This window comes from Mesocricetus auratus, unplaced genomic scaffold (assembly GCF_017639785.1).
Source record: "Mesocricetus auratus isolate SY011 unplaced genomic scaffold, BCM_Maur_2.0 Super-Scaffold_6730, whole genome shotgun sequence".
NCBI classification, from domain to species: Eukaryota; Metazoa; Chordata; class Mammalia; order Rodentia; family Cricetidae; genus Mesocricetus; species Mesocricetus auratus.
In genome coordinates, this window is record NW_024429184.1 from 25,264,911 (window position 1) to 25,279,135 (window position 14,225).

The 14,225-nt window shown below is 45.8% G+C and overlaps 1 protein-coding gene across 2 annotated transcripts in view; it reads left to right on the forward strand.

Moving 5' to 3' along the window:
* Ankrd6 (ankyrin repeat domain 6) overlaps positions 1 to 14,225 on the forward strand; it is a 155,985-nt gene that overhangs the window by 27,673 nt on the left and 114,087 nt on the right. Inside the window, exon 1 of one of the 2 annotated variants that reach the window (XM_040740501.1) lies at positions 2,374 to 2,666. The exons of the other annotated variant lie outside the window; for it this stretch is intronic. The gene's annotated coding sequence lies outside the window, so the exon portion shown is untranslated. Of the gene's footprint in view, positions 1 to 2,373; positions 2,667 to 14,225 lie in introns of those variants that run through there. 2 annotated transcript variants of the gene reach the window in all.

A 14,225-nucleotide genomic window follows, 5' to 3' on the forward strand; every position in this document is an offset into this window, starting at 1 on the left:
TGTCTGATGTGGGCTCTGGGAACATAACTTAACCCTCTGGAGGGGCAACAAGAGCTCTGAACTACCAAGCCGGCTTCCAGCTCTGTCTCTTATTTTAAACTAAGACAAAACCAGACAAATGGTGTCTTAAATCTCTACAGAAAGCGTAGAGACACCTTTGGGGGCCTGGACTGCTACTGTGGCCTTAGAGACTCCTTCTGCAGCTCCTGGGTTTGTTCTCACAGAGGCCTTTGGGCAGCCCAGCCATGTCCTCCAACCAGTACAACCCAAGAAAGGTGTCACAGACACTGGACACAGACACTGGGTGGGGCGGGGCTGGGGCTTTGGTCATTCTGCCCTTGCCTGAGGGTCACAGATGGGGTCAATTGGGTGTCATTTTAAGAAAGATGCCCCAGTGACCAATGATTTTTTTAAAAACTTTGCCTTTCTTGGTCTTGATTGGTCTCTTACTCGTGACCTTGCCACTAGTTTTTTTTGCATATACGAGGTGTACACCTCCATGTTCATCTTCAGATTTTCCTTGTCAGAGCAGAAAAATTAAGTTGTTACACTGTAAACATTGCAGAAGCACACAGTGACAGATAAGGGCCCCCTTGATCCCACCTTACATATATAATCTATGACTATGGGGGAAAATCACAACAATGTTCAGCCTTAGCGGCAATAAATGAGAGACAGAGTAAAGAAAAACAAGATTTTTCTCCCTACTGATAAAGTCCTCACATACAAAACTCAATGTCAGAAAAGCCTGATTAATTGGGTCTGTTGGCTTTAATCACAGCACTAGAGAGGCAGAGGTGGGTGTATCTCTGTGAGTTCCAGGACAGCCAGGGCTACATAGTGAAACCCTGTCTTGAAAAAGAAAAACAACCGAAGCCTGATCAGTGCCCAGCCCTGCTGGTATCTGCACAGGAAGTGGGGGCTCTCCCACAGAGAGCAGGTGAGGAGGTATGCTCTATTTGGAGGGCAACTTATCAGTCTTCCTCCGGGGTTTATATGGTCTCCTGTTGACAGCTGTTTTAAAGAATCCAGAGAGGAGGGCAGTGGTTTTCTGAGCCCTCAGCTCTCTGGCAAAGCTTAATGAAATCAATCTAAGCTAGCTTTGTACCCAGAACAGTTCCAGGGGCACTACGGGCTGGATAGTCTGAGTCTTTCACAGCATAGGCCGAGACAGTACTTCCTTGGGACCAGAGGCTTTTACCATGGTCTCTCCCAGGGTGGAAACAGTGGCCATCCAGGTCCCTGCACATTCAGAAGGCACTTGCTGGGAACCCCCTTCCTCCCCTTCCCAGGTCTAGACCAGCAATGAGTTATCTGTGAAACATTCACGGAACTCGGTTGACCACCAAACACTTCAGGTAAATGCTGTAAGTGGCCCAAATTACAATCAGCAGCTGTCTGAGCAATGGGGAAAGAGAGGAGAAGTAATTTAAGGGACATCCATCCAGTGCCCCAACCTTGCTACTTTTTAACTACAATAAATGGGGCCTGGGTCTATAATTTCAGAAGTGACCGATGCTTTGCTGTTTCCGGCGTTGGAAGTGCAGCCTTATCTTAGAATAAATCAGTCTGCATCACAGACTGTAAGTCAATATTTTTATTCAACAGTCATTTGGTTTGGGCTGTAAAGATCCAGAGAGTTTGTTGCAAAGGTGGAGCTCTCAAATCACTTCTTGGCATCCAGCTGGCCTCTGCAGCAGCCCCCATATGCAGCCTGACACCAGCTGCAGGAAAGCCCCTGGCCCACTCTGGCTGTCTCTGCTGCTTGTGCAGATGCTGTCTCCATGCACTTGTCTTCCCGTCTGCAGCCCCTGAATAAATCTGCTTTTGTGCATGCCATGGGTTGAGGATGTGCTCCCCTCCCTATCAGCCCCAGTCATTTCTCCCTTACAGGACAGGACTCTTTGGACTTTCTCCCTTCTTGCTGCTGCTCTGGTATGAGAACAGTGCACAGTCCATCTATTCTTCTGTCCCCATCTCCTTATTCATGATGACACACTTGAGACAGTGAGTCCTACAACATGTTGATGACGCCTTAGCTTCTGGCTCATGCTGACCTAGACTCCTGAGCCATCGCTCTTGACTAAGTGTGAGACCCAGGGTCCAGGCCTCAGAAATCCTTTTGCCTTTGCCCCTCCCCCATGGCTCTTTTGGAATTGAGTGTGTCCACAATTGTGATCTAAAGCAAGCGTCTCTCCAGTGTGGCTTCCAGGACGGTTTGCAAAGTCTGCTGGTTGCTGATGTATTGGCTCAGACTCAGCACTGTAAGGGGGACGGCAAATCTCTGAGAGTTTGCCAAATGCTTGTTGGCAGCCGCAGACTCCAGACTCCTTGGATAAGGGGGAACAAAACCGAGGAGTGTCTGCTGGCTGGCGTATTGACATGTAAATGTCAGAGCCCTCGCCCCTCTGCCATCCTTGCCGACAGACAAGCTGCTGCCGGTGCACACTAAGCTGACGCCAGGGCTGTTGTGGCGCCTTTGTCCCTTGTCCCCACAGGGGCTAGCGAAGTCGGTAAGAACCGTCCATTGTGAAACTCCGCTGAGCTCTGAGGCTGCATGGAAGGTTCTACCAGCTTGAGTGTGGGAGCTGTGTCTAGGGAATGCCCTCTCTTGGATGTGGACAGAGACCCTTGACTGGGTTTGAAGTGGAAATGCAGAGTACTAGGTAATTATTAGTTTGATTTGATACAATGAGAGAAAGACATTTGCAAGTATGTTTATCGAATGAGCAAGGGTGGGGGCCAGGTTAAAGGAACTTTTTTGACATGAGCCTGAAGTTTCTGAAGAATCATTGTTTTGGGGGTGTTGCTTCTTTCGTTACTGGTTTTTCTTTGTGTTTTGGGGGCAGGGGGGAGGGCTGGTATGGGCCGTGCTGGGCAGGCACTCCGCTGACCCCGACTGCCTCCCTCTTCCTGGGGATACTGACCCCAGCGCTGTCTGCTTTCTACCTCTCCCCTCCTTACAGGGCCCCCCATTACAGCCCAGGCTACCTCAAACTAGAAGTCCTCCTGCCTCAGCTTCTGCGGGCTGGGATTGCAGATCTGCACCACCACACCCAGCTTGCTGACTGTCACCCTCTCGACCTCCCTGCCCTCGCCCAGCTTCTAGTGCTCTAGAGTGCGCGCTGGTGGTGAGCTGTGTGCACCGGAAAACTCCTAAAAGAGTTGTCCTTGTGTCGTAAAGTCAGGGAAGTGAAGGGAAAAATCATATCCTATATACCAAGTGTAAGTAGGTACAGCCAAACAGTAGATGTGCATATGTTTATCTGTATGTGCGTGTGTGTTTCTGCATGGGTCTGTATGTATATGCACACACGCAGAGGTTAGAGGTTGAGGGCAGGTGTTTTCCTTTGTTATTCTCTACCCTATTTTTAATTAATTTAAGTTTACGTGTATGGGTATGCCATGTGTGTGCCTGGTGCCCTTGGAGGTCATAAGAGGGCATTGGAACCCGTGAAACTTGAGTTACAGACAGTTAGGAACTGCCATGTAGGTACTGAGAATTGAACCCAGGTCCTCTGGGAAAGTAGTAAGTGTTCTTAACTGCTGAACCATCTTTCCAGCCCCTCAGCACCTTATTTTTTGAGGCAGAGTCTCTTACTTAACATACTGATCCCCAGTTCAGCCAGACTAACTGCCTAGCAAGCCCCGGGACCCCCATCTCAGCACTAGGTTATGGGTACATGCTGCTGAGTCCACTTCTTACACACGCTGAGAATCGGAGCTCATTTCCTCATGCCTGTGTGCCAGGCACTCTACTGGGCTGTCTCCCCAGCCCCGTGGAGTTTTATGCTGCAATTTTAAAAAAGAAAGTTTCCCTCTACACCTTCCGTGGAAGAGTTGATGTAGTGTATCAACACAAGAACTATAAAATGTGTGGATATTAAATATGCCTGTCAGATATTTGGGAGTGATTGTGTCACGTCCTTTAAGAACTAGAGGGATATTATTTAAAACACAAATGTAGATTTTACATTCAGATGCTGAGTACTATGAAAGGATTTTATTATTTACTAATTCTGTTGTGCTGAGGACCAAACCTCGTGCCTGGTGCATAACAGGCAAACACTCTCACAGCTAAGCTGTACCCCCAGCCCAGTAGGATTTTGGCTTAAAAGACAATCTTGAACATTAGATGTGGCTGGTGGTCTGTAACCCAGCAGGCAGGAAACTACTGCAGGGAGACTGGGGCTCATTTGGGCTATACACATAGCAAGATCTGTCTCAGAGATAAAAGGGAAAACTTGGAAGTCAAAGCTTTCTATAGAATCTGTCTTACCCTGAGTCATTGTTGGGCTCATTATAGAAGTGGTGCTCTTTAAAGAAAACACTTGGTTATGAAAATGCCTCCCTTCCCTTCTTCCTCCTGTTCTGTGGGTACAAACACAGCTCACAGTAGGAATTCAGCGCACAATGCATCTTTAAGCTTTGAATATTCTGATACTATTTTGCTCTTTTAGAATAATTACAGAAATATCATTCTGTGCTTACATACCATAATACCCATGATGTTAAAGCCTATTATTAAGTGTGGAGCCTATTTTTAATTTTCAAGTACGTTTGGCTCTCATGAGCATAGTTTGGGGAGTTTGGTACGGGGGAAGAGTGCTAAACTGTTTGAGACGTGGACTCAGTTGATACCCAGATGACCCCACACAAATGACTCTGGGCTGTAGTGATGGACTGACTGGTGGCTCTTGACCGGGACCTCAGTAAAAACGCTGAAGTGATATTTTAGGTTGTTACAGTATGTAGGGCCCTAATGCATGGGGCTTCTAGATGCTAAGCAGCTGAAGTACCTCAAGGTGTCCTGCTCAGCCTATGTTAGCTCCATTTCTCTTCAGTTCATTAGTGATACATGGCAAGCATCCAAAACCACAGAAGCCACTGAGCATGGCATCTGTATCCTGCTCTTTGCATCTGTCACCATACTGTTTAGGGTGGAGTTACATAGGTGATGCTAAGCAGGACACTGTTTGGATGGCTTTAGATTTTCCTTCACGGCCTTGTGGCCTCAGAGGGAAGAGGTGTATGTATCTATTGTGGCTGTGGGCTACCGAGGGCCTGGACTTTGTATTATAGACAGAGGGCAGCTGCACCTTCAGACTCCTGTCCATTCTTAATGAATGACATTGTCACATCTTTTGGAAGAAGCTCACTGTGGAGCTCTGTGCTGTTCTGTAACTCCACCTGCTTGTGACCACAGGTCAGGCTGAGGGGACATGCAGACAGAACACGCAGAAGATTTGGACCAGAACCAAGATTCTAGGGTTCTTTTTGACAGTTGCACTGGTTTATGGACTGTCGACTTGATAGGGCTTGGGAATCATGAGGCAAGCTTGGGTATGCCTGTGAGGGATTATTTAGGTTAGGTTGAGATGGGAGGATTCACCTGAATTGAAACCAGCACTATTCTACGGACTGGAGCACTGGACTGAATGAAAAGGAGGAAGCCATTTGAACACTAACAGTCACTGTTTTCTGTTTCCCAACCAGGGACAGACACATCTCAAGCCCTGCTACCATGGGTTTGTGCCATGATGCATTGTACCCTTAAACTGAACCACAATAAACCCTTCCCTAAGTCACTTTTGTCAGGTGTGAGATAAGAACTCATACAGCAGTGAAATGGTCAGCAGAAACTTCTTGTGGTCCCGTGGTTGTGTGTGTACTTGTTGGATATGATTCATGTTACTCTTGTTAATTATAGTGTAGTATGCCAGGATCATATTTTCTAATTAATGTAGTTTCAATCACAAAAATGATTTAATTAAAGAAAAGTTTGATGACTAAGAAAAATTGCCATTAATTAACTTCATTTTCATACATATCTCGTCAGCCTTCTAAATTTTTCTACAGTGAGCTGATTGTATATGCCATTTCATAATGCACTTATCCCTTGCATACATGTTTCTTTGACATAGATATGACATGATTTTATGTGCTTTCTGTCTTAGTTCAGGCAGCTATAACAGACTCTCATGGGTAAGGTGACCTAAATCCTCAGAACTGTATCTCTCTTAGCTCTGGAGTACAGAAAGTCTGAGATGCGGGTGGCAGCATTGGGAGAGGTCTCTTGCTGGCAAGGAGGTGACCACTTCCTTGATGGATCTTCAGTCAGAGGGCGGAGTCAGGAATGAGTCCCTCTTGTCTGTTGTAGGAGGGCACTAGTCTCATGAAAGCTCGCTTCACCTTCGTAACCTAATTGTCTCCCAAAGGCCCCCTTTTCAAATACCAACCCTTGGAAGATGAGAGTTACAATATATGAATTTGAGGGAAGACAGACAATTGGTGATCCACTGAGGGCCAGAGTTGGACTCTCTGGGTCCATACTTCAGCTCTGCCACTTAATAATTGGGCATATTATTTAATGGCTTTGTGTCTCACTTTATTTACCTGTAAATTGAGTGGAATGCTAATACCAATTGCATCAGTGGTTTTTTTTTATTATGTATGGTGTGTGTGTGTGTTTGTAGTATGTGAGTGCACAGCGTTCACATGGAAGTCAGTGTGTTTTGGGAAATAAATGAGATAATAGACGTGGATGTCTTAAAACAGATCCTTCTCTGAAGGTGGCAGGTGCTAGCTGGTGGGTATCACCTTGTCAGCATCAGCATGGTGATGTGACCGTACATCTCCACCAGCCCATTCCACAGTTAGATATGCTTGTCATGGCATCCTTTAGCATCATTTTCTTAGTGTGAAATCTGTAAACCAAGGATTAGAGGAATTAACTATTGGGTGTATAGTGTCTCCTTTCCTTATTATGTCCTGCAGCAGGACAGTTCACCTTGGCTTCCTTTGATCATTGCACCGTGCTCAGGGGCCTCCCCCTTTCAAACACTGGAAGTATAAATCCATTTAGTGTTGTTCTGGGGCAAACATAATTGAGTAAATGCATAAGTTACAAAACAAATCATATAATTAGCTGTAAGTGCTTTGTGCTAAAAAGCAAAGGTGGCCCACGTGCCAGTCATTCTGTCGGCATTTGATCCCTGCCCCATTGGCCCAGAGCTGGACCCTGTGTAAGATCTGACTGTGTATTGCCCATGCTCTTTCCCCAACCTAGTTTAATATCTGCCCCCCCCCAGACTGGTTATATAGCTCTGGCTGTCCTGGAACTCGCTATGTAGACCAGGCTGACCTCAAACTCACAGTGCTCCTTCTGCCTCTGCCTCCCGAGTGCTGAGATTAAACCTGGCTCAGTTTGATTTCTAGACACAGTAAAGGAAAGACGTTTCCTGGCCAGGCGTTGGTGGTGCATGCTGTAATCCCAGCACTGGGGAGGCAGAGGCAGGTGGAGCTCTGTGAGTTCAAGGCCTGCCTGGTCTACAGAGTGAGTGCCAGGATAAGCTCCAAAACTACACAGAGAAACCCTGTCTCAAAAGATCAAAAAAAAAGGAAAGATGTTTCCTTTAGCAGTATGAGTCAGAAAAACTATGTGAAATTCAATAAGTTATAAAGTTGACTTTATTTATATTTACTTTTATTTCGCTGTGATGAATTACTCCAGGTGGGTGCTTACAGAGGCAGGCTCCCCACCAGGCCTTATGAGACTTGATTGTAGGGCCTGCTGTCACTTAACAGATTGTGAGCAGCTCCCATCCAGGTCCTCCGCAGGGTGACTAAGAACGGGCAGCACATTGGGCATGACCCAGCATAACCTGCAGCTGTGTCCAGTTCATCGATGACACAAGAAACATGCTTACGTTTTGTTCTCGGTGGCCCACCCATCAGCCTTTGTGTTTGACAGTAAGAACAAATGCAGTCACGAACATTCAAACCTCATGATGCAAATGAGAGATGCAGGTAGATGATTACAAAGATGTTCCGTCTGTTAGGTCCCCATAAAAAACAGTTTCCCTGTCTTAAAAAATACAAAATAGAGCTCCAGAGACATACTTGGTTTTTAGGCACTGTCCAAGGTACTTTGGATAATAATCACTGATATTTCCGCCCCTCCAATAAATATATGCTATAGTCTTATTATGTTTGATCTGACTACTTCATTCGATTTTTCTCAAGTACAGTGCGTTTCAAAGTTGCCCATGATCCACTGTGGAAAGTAGCTTTATTTACATGGTGTCAGTATTATATATACACATGTTGACACCTAGTGAGACAGATGTTTCTCAATGTGCCGAGCAATGTTTATAATTCTGTTTGACGATTTCATTCTTGAAAACTCTGTGTGTGATCCATTAGCTTATTTCAATGACAAGTGAGCCGTGACCCACAGTTTGGAAAGCCTACTCTACAGGTGGGGTTTTATGAGTTTGGGTTGACGGACTGATAGCTTTGGCAGGGACTTAGGACTTTTCACCATGGAGCATATTGCCTTCTGATGAGTGCTGGGTGCAGGCAGGCTGTACACGCTCAGGGCACCATCTACAGAGGTTCTGTCTAGTGCTGCAGATCTGAACAGGACCTAGTGCTGAGCTCCTGTGTTAGTTGTCTGGGTATTTGAACAGCTTTGCTGTAGAGAACGTTAGTCCTGCTCCAGGCTGGCTGCTGTAGCTCTCTGCCTGAGAGGAGGGTTTAAGTGATGACAGTAATTCAGTCTGAGTGCCCCTGAATAATGTCTTTGTTGTTGCCCTCCCTCCACAGAGCAGAGGGAAGTGCCTTCTTAGCAGGGCAACTACTTGTGGATTGACACTGTGTAGAGGGAACCAGTGAGTAGAGTGTCTGTGGGTCCTGGGGCATCTGAGAGGTCTGCCTTAGCGTGTCAACTGAATCACCTGTACCTAAAATTATATCATTAGAAATTTGTCACTTTGAATCTTCTAAGTGTTCGGTCTTCCAGAATTCTTGGTCAACATAAAAAAATATCTGGAGGAGGCTGGAGAGTTGTGTTTTAAGAGCACCTGTTCTTGTAGAGGACAGGGGTTCAATTATCAGCACACACAGTGGTTCACAACTGTCTGTAAGTCCAGTCCCAGGGGATCCGATGTCCTCTTCTGACTTCCATGGGCACCAGGCACAAAGATACATTAAGACACAGATGTATACTAAGGGAAATTGCTCAAACATGTCCATCACAGCAGTATTCACTATGTTTCATTTGTGTGCTACATACAGACCAGCTTTTTTTTTTATCTGACTAGCATGTGTCATTGGAGCCTCTTATTATTTATGTGTGTTGTGGGTTCTGGGATGTAGAGATGGATAAGAACGGATTTTGTGTTTACCATGCTCAGGTGACAGTGGGAGAGACAGGCTCCAGAGGCCATTGTGATGACTGCTGCCTGCAGGATCACCGAGTGCTAGCTGCAGGATAGAGGCCAGCCTAGAGACCCTGAAGGAGGACAGGGAGCTGGGCCGTGCAATGCATACTGTGACTGTGAGCAGTCCTGAAAGCCGGCTGCTGGAGTTCAGAACACAAGGCTGGGCGGGCTTCTGGGACATTCATTTGCATGACATCCCCCAAAGATATGCCTAACAAGTGGCGTGTGACTTCATCTTTACTTGTGGTAAGGGTCTTGTACATGTTATTTAGGTAAGGATCTTGAAGTGGATGAGGTTCTGGATTGTGCAAACCTCAGATCCCATGAAAAGTATCCTCCAAAAAGAGGCAGTGGATCTTTGGCATGTGCTTTAGAAGAAGCCATGTGGCAAGGCATGCTGGGCTTGCGGAAGGCAGGATGCTGCTGCTGAGGGACGTGGGAGGGGTGGGATGGACCACCTCAGCATCGAGTGGGAGCAGGGCTGCTGACACCCTGCTTTCAAGGCTGTGTTCCTAGAGCAGGAGAGAAGAAATGTCTGTAAATTTAAACCACTGAATTTGTGGTAATTTCTCTTGAGAACCTTGAAATTCTATGCATCCTGGTCCTCCATAGGCAGGAATTACACATGGGAGAGTGATGAAATTTAGTACAAGTGGCCCCGAATAACTTAAATTTTGCTTTGTTTTGTTTTGAGACAGGATTTCTCTGTGTAGCAGCTCTGGCTGTCCTATTGTAGACCAGGGTGACCTGGAATTTACAGAGATCCCTCTGCCCCTGCCTTTCAAGTGCTGGGTTTAAGGTGTTTGCCACTACTGCCGGGCTTTAATTATTTTTAATTTATGTCTTTATTTAATTGCTTTGGGGAGAGGGGTGAAAGTGTAATACTGCACAGCCAACAACTTGCAAGAGCCATTCTTTCAGTGTGGGTCTTGGACTTCGTGGCAGGTGGCTTTACACACTGAGTCATCTCAATGACCCCTAAATAGCTCAAAACTGAAGGGACTTGAGAAAAGCACAGAAGCAGGGTAGTCACCAGCAGCCTCCCCGGCCGCATGTTTACAGCCTAGGGGCTGTTTTCTGACCTTCCAGTATCGATGGTAATACCCTCACATGACAGGTGCTTTCCTGTCCCAGAGGAAGGGAACATCCTTATCCCTGATGATACACGGCCATGGAGAAAAATGTGCACAAATAAACGTGCCTAACTTTCCTGGGTTTTGTTACCGCTGGGTTGTACTTTAAAGTCCAAGTGTACTTCTTCACGACTTTCCATTTCCTGACAGACAAACCTGTATTTAAAATCCACAGATTGGGCCGTGTGTTGGTGGTGCTCGCCTTTAATCCCAGCATCCAGAGACAGAGGCAGGTGGATCTCTGTGAGTTTGAGGCCAGCCTGGTCTACAAAGCAAGTTCCAGGACAGCCTCCAAAGCCACAGAGAAACCATGTCTTGAAAAACCAAAAAACCCAACCCAACCCAAAACAAAACAAAACAAAGAGCCCCACAGATTGGTTTGGAGAGATTGCTCAGAGGCTAAGAGCATTATCTGCTCTTCCAGAAGACCAAGGACCCAAATGCTGTTTCCTACCATCTGTAACTCTACTCCCATGGTATCTGACGCCCTCTTCTGGTCCCCAAGGCCACTAGGCAGACACAAATGCAGACAAAACACCTGCAAGTTTGTTTTAAAATAAAATAATCACACACACACACACACACACACACACACACCTACCCCCATCCCATCTCTTCAGGTCTTTGTTTCTTTAAGTCTCTGTCACTTTAAGTTCATATTTTTGTTTTCTTGGATTTTGTTGTTTGTTTATTTGTTTGTTTGTTTTTGTTTTTTAAGACAAGGTTTCTCTGTGTGGTCCTGATTGTCCTGGAACTCACTCCTCAAACTCACAGAGATTTACCTGTCTTGACCTCCCAAACACTGGGATTAAAGAGGGGTGCCACCACGGCCTGTCTTTAAGCTCCTCCTAAGAAGGAAATATGTATGCTTTTCTTCATCATCTTTGGTTGCTGACATCTCTGCCATGATCTTAGTGGGGAGTGAAAGAAAGATGTTTTTGTCCATTACAGGGGCGTTTCTGGAGTGAGCACAGAGCCCAGGAGGGAAAGCCTTCTTAGGAAGGGTGCCATGAGCTATCCAGCCTGAACACAGGCTCTGTGAGGGAGTGGCAGAGACCGGCCACCACAGAACTTGTCATGACTCTTAGTGTGTTTATAAAGGATCATTTGACGGGTCATTGTTGCTGCCTCTTAGGTAATGGCTCCAGCTTCGAGTCACCAGGCAAAGAATATACACAAAGTGTGTTTACTTCCCATGTGGCTGAGTTCTTTTGTGTGTGCAGAGACAGTATAAACGTGTCCTGGTTTTGGTCCCTGAAGAGATCTCCCCATTTTGCAGGGTCACTGTCATTATTCACCAAATGTAATTCTGGGACATGCGCTCCCTGTTGCCTTTTCCGTTTATTTCTTTGGAAGGTTCCCATGTTTAGTCACCACTGTGAATGGAAGGAAACACCTTTAAAACTGGAGGACTACGTACTCCTCAACAAGAAACCAGCCCTGTCTCTGTCAGAGGTTCATGAGGTCAGGTTCTAGAACATTCTCCCCTCCAGGAGAAGCAGGGCATTTGGTGCTTTGCTTTCTTTAATGAGCTGGAATGAAATACACTTGATTATATTTCTCTGGCTGAGAAGCTGCATGAGAAGATGCTGGCCCCCGCGGTCCTCACCTGAGAAGTGGCATGAGAAGATGCTCCTTCTGCTTCCCTCCCCTTTCCCTCACCCCCCCTTTTGCCCCCTGTCCCATCCCCACATTGAGGCAGGACCAAGGCCCTCCCCTCTGTGTCTAGGCTGAGCAAGGTATCTCTCCATAGGAAATGATGGCTTTTAATAGTTACTTTTCACTATGAAAATCAAGTTTGTTCTAAAAATATAAAATGATAGGTCTGAATATATTACCCCTTAACATCTCAGTGAACTGTAAACCTCACCTCTTATTTCAGTTCACACATTAGCTTCTCACTAAGGCAAAAGAAAAAAAAGTTACCCTCAGAGTTCTGGAAGCCAAAAATTCACACCCAAGGTGTTGGCAAGCTCTGCCCTTGCAGGTGCTCTGGAGAGATTCTGGCCCTCACCTCTTCAATTTCTAGTCGCCACACATATCTGTTGGCTTGCCTACAAATCTCTGCCCATGTTGGTATCTCTTTCTTGTATCTCTTCCCAAGTTCTCATGGTTCCTTCGCCCAGCTCTTTTTCTTCATTTAAAAATTTGTATTTTGCTGGGTGTTGGTGGCGCACGCCTTTAATCCCAGCACTCAGGAGGCAGAGCCGGACGGATCTCTGTGAGTTCGAGGCTAGCCTGGTCTACAGAGAGAGTTCCAGGACAGCCTCCAAAACAATACAGAGAAGCCCTGTCTCGAAAAAACCAAAAAACAAATTTTGTATTTTACTTTGTGTATATGGGTGTTTTACCTGCATGTATGTTTGTATACCATGTATGTGGCTCATGCCCATAGAGGCCAGAAGAGGGTGTCAGAGCCCTTGAGATTGGGGCTATAGGCATTGGTAAACCACCATGTGGGTACTGAAATTGAACCCAGGTCTTTTAGAGGAACAGCCAGAGCTTTAAACCACTGGGCCATCTCTCTAGCACCTTCACCCCTCTCTCTCTTTTGGTGAGTGTAGGGACTTACCCTATACGTCAGGCTGGCCTGGTGCTATCTGTATAGCCAGACTGCTTGCAATCCTCCTGCCTCAACTATCCCCACACTAGGATTCTATGTATGTCTTGCCCTACCTTTTTCTTCTCTTGTAAAGATACATGATTGCATTTAGAGGCCACAAGGCTAAGCTCCTTTTCATAAAATCCTTAACTTAATCACATTTTTTTCCATATAAAATGTGGTTTAAATGAGAATAGGATCCCATAGACTAATGTTTGAATACTTAGTCCCAAGTTGATGGAACTGTTTGTGAAGGATTGGAGATATGGTTTTGTTGGAGGAGGTGTGTCACTGGGGCTGGGCTTTGAAGTTTGAAAAGACCTGGAAGATTCCCAGTTAGCTCTGTGTCTGTCTCATAGTTGTGGGTCAAGATGTGAGCTCTCAGATGTTCCTGCCCCTATGCTCTGCTCTGCCATCCTGGACTCCAACCCTCTGAAAGTATAAGTCACTTTCCTTTGTAAGTGGCCTTGGTCATGGTGTTTTACCAAAGCAATATAAAAGTAACTAAGACGTAAAGTGGTAGTCATTGTTTTGCTGTGTAAAGACTCTAAACATTAGGGTGCTCATATTACTGGGTGGGGGGCACTATTCAGCCCACTGCTATTGTCTAAAATTTTTAATCTGATGCTTGCTAGAATAAATAGTAAGGGAGATTTTATTCAGGAGTCTTAGAGTAAATGTCCAGACTCTCAGAAGAGAGGTGAGGTGGGTATACAATGATGAGGGAGGCAGCCAAGTAGCAGGCCAGGGCATTGGAAAATTGCTAAGAGCAGATGTCATAGGTGGGGGAATTCTTGCTCAGCTGGCAGAATTCTTGCTGAAGGCAGCACAGGGTAATCAGACGAGATGTGGAGATGGGGAGTTTGGCCAATTGGTGGAGGTGGTCAAACACCAACGTAGGAGAGTTTTCCTCTAAATTAACCTAGCAGGGTTCTTGCTAGTATTGGGCTATGCAGCCTGTTATGTGAATGTTAGACAGTGTATGGGCCTAGCCAAGAAGGAGCTCAGAGCAGCCCCATTAAAGAAAATCTTTGTCATAATCCTCTAAGCCAGAGGTTCTCAATCTTTGTAATGCTGTGACTGTTTAATAGAATTCCTCATGTTGTGGTAACCCCAAAACCATAAAACTATTTTCATTGCTACTTCATAACTGCTACCGTTATGAATGATAATGTAAATATCTGATATGTATGGTATCTAATATATGATCCCCGTGAAAGGGTTGTCTGACCTCCAAGGGGGTCATGACCCACATATTGAGAACTG